The 6,765-nt window shown below is 43.5% G+C and overlaps 1 pseudogene; it reads right to left on the bottom strand.

Moving 5' to 3' along the window:
* Window positions 1–803: 803 nt before the first annotated feature.
* On the bottom strand, window positions 804–5,622 carry LOC138094955 (actin-related protein 3-like; annotated as a pseudogene).
* Between the last annotated feature and the right edge of the window lie 1,143 nt (window positions 5,623–6,765).

Raw genomic sequence — 6,765 nt, 5'->3', positions numbered from 1 at the left:
TGGAAAAGGAAACGACAGCCCACTCCAGTGTTCTTGCCTAGAGAATCCCATGGACAAGAGGAGCCTGGTGGGCTATAGCCCATGGGGTTGCAAAGAGTCAGACCCGACTGAAGACTGAGCGGTGACAGCAGTGAAGACCTAGACATTTGGAAGCTCGGGGCCAACAATTCACTTTTATTTCTCTTGATTTTCAGCCGTGGGTTTCTTTCCTGGGAAATAGTGGATGGAGGCTCAGATTTGTTTTGAAGGAGTAGAAGTGGGTATGGTGCTTTCCCGGTGGCACAGATGGTAAAGAATCTGCCTGCAATGCAGGACTTACAGGAGGCACAGGAGATGCAGGTTCTATCCCTGGATGGGGAAGATCTCCCAGAGGAGGATATAGCAATCCACTCCAGTATTCTTTTTTTATATATATCTTTGAAAAGTGTCTGGAGAAGGTAACGGCAACCCACTCCAATACTCTTGCCTGGAAAATCCCATGGACGGAGGAGCCTGGTAGGCTGCAGTCCATGGGGTCACGAAGAGTCGGACTGAACTGACTTAGCAGCAGTAGCAGTTGAAAAGTGTCTTTATTTTTATTTATTTATTTCTAATTGAAGGATAATTGCTTTACACTATTGCATTGGTTTCTACCATACATCAATATGAATCAGCCATAGGTATACATATAGCCTCCACTCTTTTTTTTTTAATTAATTAATTAATTTTCAGTATTCTTGCCTAAAAATTTCCATGGACAGAGGAGCCTGGTGGACTGCAATCCAGGGGTTCGCAAAGAGGCAGACGCGAGTGAGCATGCACACTCAGGATGCACACATGTGGCAAAATTCTGATGTGGAAGCCAGCCTGGACCCACCAAACTGAACTGCCTGCATTTTGGGTGTATGATTTATACATCGATAAATTTTGGCTTCAGTCTGTCACTCTCAGTTCCTCCCTTAATTTCAGCCTGGCATCTATGGTTCTTTTCAAATCTATTTGCAAGCGATGTGCAAAGTCCTTGAATATGGTTGAACCTCCAGAGAGGAAAATCTTGTAGAGATGACGTCTGACATCAGCAGGACAATTGTCAATGCCTTCATTTACAACTTCTGAGATAGGTTGAGTAAAGCCTGAATTAGCACACTCTAGATGAAAAGAAAATTCAGGTCCTAAGACTCCCTCGGTAACCAACACCTGGACTTCTCTGGTGGTCTAGCAGTTAAGAATCTGCCTACCAATGCAGGGGACATGGGTTTGATCCCCGGTCCCAGAAGATTCCATAAGCTGTGGGGAAGCCAAGCCTGAGTGCCACAGGCCATCCACCAGCCCATACGCCTGGTGCCCATGCTCTGCAACAAGAGAAGCCACCATGATGAGAAGCCTGCACACCACAACTAGAGTGTAGCCCCTGCTCTCTGCAACTAGAGAAAAGAACCTGTTCAGCAATGAAGATCCAGTGTAGCCAATAAATAAATAAAACACAAATTTAAAAATTGCTGTATAATGAGATATCCAAAAGGTTAAACAAAACAAAAGCAACACCAATGGAAAATTCTTTCTTTGAGATAGAATTGATTCTAGTATACTGTTTAATGCACTTTGATCCATCTGTTTATACTTACCAAGTTCTTTTACTAAATCTGGGCAGGCATACTATAGTGTTCTTTGAAGTTTCCCAGGATTGCTATGAGGGATTCCTCTGTCTCCATCTCCCAGCAATTGCTGAATAACATATGTTCTATTTCATCCTGTGTTTGGAATGTGTGCTTAATATAGCTGACAATCACATGCCCTTCAGTCACAGGGATGACCTGAGTGATACTGATTCCTCTGTCTGGTATTGTACCAAAAGACAGACTGTTCTCCTGCTTGTCTTGAGGTCTAGTATGCAGCTTAGGCGAGAATGGCCTGCCAAGAAATGTACAAGCCTAGAACATTATTTCAGCAGTGTATTCCCTGTTGTCTGGAGTATTCGGTGGAGATTCAATCAAAAAAAATGGTCTTCAGGTTCTGCTCTTAAAGATCATTTGATCCATAAAGCTTTCCATCAAGTACCAGTCTTCAACTATGCCATGGCAGATTGGCCACTTTTAAAATATTTATTTTTATGCATTTATTTACTTGGCCATACCAGATCTTAGTTGTGGCACTTGAGATCTTTAGTTGTGGCCTTTGGGATTTTTTTTAGTTGCAGCATGTGGGGTCTAGTTCCCAGACCAGGGATTGAACTTGGGCCCCCTGCATTGGGAGTGCAGAGTCTTAGCCACTATACCACCAGGGAAGTCCTGATTGGCGACCTTTTTTTTTTTTTTTTTTTTAACATATGAAGGTTTTCCTGTTGCTTCATCAGCAACAAAGAACTCTGGGCCACCAACACATTTCATCCGCCGCCTCTGAGCTTGCTCATCCATTTTTGCTGACTTCTTAATAGCAATGCCCTGTGCCACAGTCTACCACGCAGGCTGGCAGCCATCCACAGTCTTCCTCATCACCTGCTGCTGCCACTGCCACTGTCTATTTGGTGCTGGTCGGGGCCAGGGCTGGGCAGGGGGAGATAGAAGCTATCTTGACCATCCGCAGCCGGCTGCTATCTTTGTCATGGAGTAAAGGTTAGAGACAGGAAGCAGAAGTGAAGGCAGGCTTGGTCAGTGGCTACCTCTTATACAACCAGGCAGGCAGGCTCTCATGGAAGTCTATAGAAATGCCTATTGAGACTGAATGACTGTTGATGCTTGCATTCTTTTCTCATGAATTCAGGCTCGGTGCTCGCAACTTTTATAGAAAATGGAGACTCCCAAGTGGTACAGTGGCAAAGGATCCACCTGCCAGTGCAAGAGATGCAAGTGGGACCCCTGAGTCTGGAAGATCCTCTGGAGGAGGAAGCAGCACCCACTCCAGTACTCTTGCCTGGGAAATCCCGTGGACAGAGGAGCCTGGTAGGCTGCAGTCCGTGGGATCACTAAGAGTCAGACACGACTGAGCGACTTCACTTTCACTTTTCACTTTCATGCACTGGAGAAGGAAATGGCAGCCCACTCCAGTGTTCTTGCCTGGAGAATCCCGGGGACTGAGCACAGGGTCCCAATAGGTGAATAACTGGGGTGTTGCACCAAATTAAAATATTCTGTTTTTGTATTTTATGTTCGTCTCTGGCATCTACCTTATTTTGAGCTTTGACTTCCATAAATTAGGAGTCTGAACTTTTTTCATCCAGGAAATGTTGTCTTCATATCCAGGAAGAATGTTTCCCAGTCAATCAACTCATCATTCTATGAGTATAATAATAATGCTAATTAGCTTTTTTTTTTTTGTAGAGGTGCTGAGTACTGTGCAAAGTATTTTTAGAGGCAGCATCTCATTTCATCTCTTTGATAACCTCTATCAAGAAGGTACTAGCCTATAATGGAAAAGAATCTAAAAAAGAATCTAAAAAAGAATGTATATATATACACACACACACTCACACAAATATATCTGAATACCTTTGCTATATACCTGAAGCTAACACAACATTATAAATGAACTATATTTCAATTAAAAAATGATTATTGACAAAAAATAATGTACTCATCATATTCCTTCTTTTACAAGAGAGGGAATTAGGCTTGGCAAGGTTAAGTGAAACTTGCTCAAGGTCATACAGCTGGCAAGTGGTCTTGTAAGGACTCAAGGACAGGCCTCTGCGATTCCAAGACAAATGCAGTCCAGTATTTGTCACCATTGCATGAGATAAATCTGTTCCTACCCTCCACCCTCTTCCTCAGGATTTTCAATCTTTGCATAAATTCAGGGTGTTATCATTCATTTGAACCATGTGCCACTTGTTTAGCCTCTATTGAATAGAAGTTCTCAGTCAGAAGTTGGTAAATTGGCCCATGAGTCAAAGACAGCCCATCGTCTATTTTTTTGCATAACCTGTGAGCTAAGAATGATTTTCACATTTTTAATGACACATGATAATGACATATGATTAAAATTTCAGTGTCTGTAAATAAAAGTTTTATTGGCATATACACCCCAGCTCATTTCCATGCTCCTATGTCTATGGCACAAAGCAGAATCAAATAGTAGTGACAAGGGACAACATTGAGTGCAAAGCCTGAAATATTACTCTCTGGTCCTTTACAGAAAATGTTTGCCAACCTCTGTTCTGAGCTGTACGTCTAGGGAATTTGCATATGCTGGTGTGAGCATTCCTGAAGTCCTGGCCAGAACGCTGAAAACGTTTTGTCTGCATCTGCAATTGGCTTGTGTGTTTTTGGAGGCTTTCCAGTCACTTAACAAGTCTGATTCATCCTGGTGACCTGGATACATTCTTACTTTGTAATTCAGGAGACTCGAGTACCCCGAGGTCACCGGCTGTCACACACCTACGGACTCCTCTAGCCAGAGTTTACACTGCTGACGAGGAATGACCTAGATGTTTTTACTAGGGTTGGGTAGAGGTTGTTAGGTGTTTTGCCATGCGTCTCTCACTGTGATTCCTCACCAGGGAAGCAGCACCGATTCCCCTCACTGGGTTCCCTCCTCTCCATGATTGCTCCCTTCTTGTTTTAATTATTCCGACTTCATTTTGCCTTCTCCTTTGCTTCATTTTGAAAGAGTCCCAGTTGCTTTTCTTGCCAGTTCTCTACTTACTTTTCCCAGGGCTCAAAAATGATTCTTGAGGATGATGTCATTTCCATGTTTATCTTTCCTCTCTAGCATGACATGGATTAAATATGTATATTTTAATTGGTGAGCCATGTTCTCAGGGTGTTGATCATTCTAAGGACCATGGCCAGTTTCAGCCTCAGTTAACCTGAGTCAATTTGCACAATAACCATGGAATGTTTTGGCTTCTACCGCAGCAGGAGTGCCTCATATAAGTTGTATAGGCTTTTCGGAAACTGCATAATTTCATGCAGAAATTATGCGAACCAGATGGTACCCTTTCGAGTTGCCAGACACGCATATTTTAAAGAAATATGGTGTATCTATTCTCCTTGGTAGATTTAGGTGGAGGTTCTTTGGGAATGGAAATCAGCTGAAATTGTCATAATTGAAAAATTCTTGGAAGCTTGTTATCAAAATAAGGACTGTAATATCAGAAGACTGGCATAGATTGTTAAAGAACAAATATTATTGGATTTATTTAATTTACTTCTCCAAGGATGAAAAGCACTATAGACAGCATGACATGTTCTTTCTTTGATAAGGCTATTGATTTGCTCACTGAGGTCTCGAGGGTATTTGGGGCAGTGAGAAAAGGTGGGTGTGAGGCAGGGGTAATGCATGGGTCCATAGGAGGAACAGAGAGGGAGGGCCAAGCCATTTAACCGAAAGCTATTGGGATGGGGTCATGTCTCTCTGAGAAGGCAAGACCCAGGACAATTTGCAGGTTAAGGAAGAGGCAGAGCCTTGGGTGAAGGCTCCCCTGGTGGCTCAGAAGGTAAAGAATTTGCCTGCAGTGGAGGAGACCCAGGTTTGATCCCTGGGTCAGAAAGATCCCCTGGAGAAGGAAATGGCTATCCACTCCAATATTCTTGCCTGGAGAATTCCATGGATGGAGGAGCCTAGCAGGCTACAGTCCATGGGATCACAAACAGTTGGACATGTCTGAGTGTGCGTGCATACAGGGTTAACTACCGTTACCTCCATTTCTCCATCCCTTTCTCCACTTTCATCCAGTTTGCGTTTCCAGGGTATTTCCTGCTTCTTGTGTTGAGGGTGAACCTCTCCCTAGTCCCCAGTAGTAGCTGACAGCCTAGGTGCAACTTGAGGTGTTTGCAAACAGTATCTTTCTTCCTATTTAACTAGAAACACAAGCATCCTTTCATATTGAATGGTCCAGTAACCCTGGGGCACAGCAGTTTTAGACTTCAATCTGCCTCTGCTTTGTGATCTTGGGAGAATCACTTAACCCATCTGGGCCTCCACTTTGATGGAAAATGAAGAGGCTGAACCAGTGTGTCCTTTCCAGGTGAAATCAAGAAGGGGAATTAAGCCTGTTGGACAGTTTGTGCCTGTTGTCAGTAGGGGCTTCCCAGGTGGCACAGTGGTAAAGAATTTCCCTGCCGACACAGGAGACCTGAGTTTGATCCCTGGGTCTGGAAGATCTCTTGGAGAAGGAAATAACAACCCATTCCAGTATTCTTGTCTGGGAAATCCTATGGACAGAGGTGTCACAAAGTCCATGGTGTCACAAAGAATTGGACTCAGTTAAGCACAATCATTTGATGTTCTAACTACCTGCTCTTTGTTGCAAAACTTTTATTTAATCTGGGTCCTCCCCTCCCCTCCTTTGAGCAGTTCTCTTAGGCTTATTTGAAATGCTGCCTCTCAGGCTTAAGTCCTAAAAATTCCCACGGAATAAAACATAACTCTTCACTTTTAGGTTGTGAATATTTTTTAAGTCCACAGTAGCCAAGTCAGACAGAAGTGTGGGTAACCTGGAGACTCCATACTTGTGCCTGGTATCTGAAGTCTGGGCAGTCTTGTGGGATGGAGCCTTGAAACCTGTGGAGTCTGATGCGAGCTTTGGGTAATCAGTGTCAGAAATGAATTGTAAGACACTCAGTTGGTATTGGAGAATTAGGGAATTGGTTGTTGGTTGGAAATGAAAACCCACACATCTGGTGTCAGGGTGTTTTGAGTAAAAATGGATCCTTGTCTCTGATACTTTTGTAAGAAGATACACAGGCTGGAACATTGTGAATCTGGGTTGACATTGAAAGAACTGGCATTACAGGGGAGAGAAAGAGAACTCCTTCCCAGGAAGCTTGGTGCCCTTCCTGAGCTCAC

Source organism: Capricornis sumatraensis, chromosome 19, assembly GCF_032405125.1.
Source record: "Capricornis sumatraensis isolate serow.1 chromosome 19, serow.2, whole genome shotgun sequence".
In the NCBI taxonomy this organism is placed as follows: Eukaryota; Metazoa; Chordata; class Mammalia; order Artiodactyla; family Bovidae; genus Capricornis; species Capricornis sumatraensis.
This window is presented reverse-complemented; position numbering and strand designations above follow the sequence as displayed.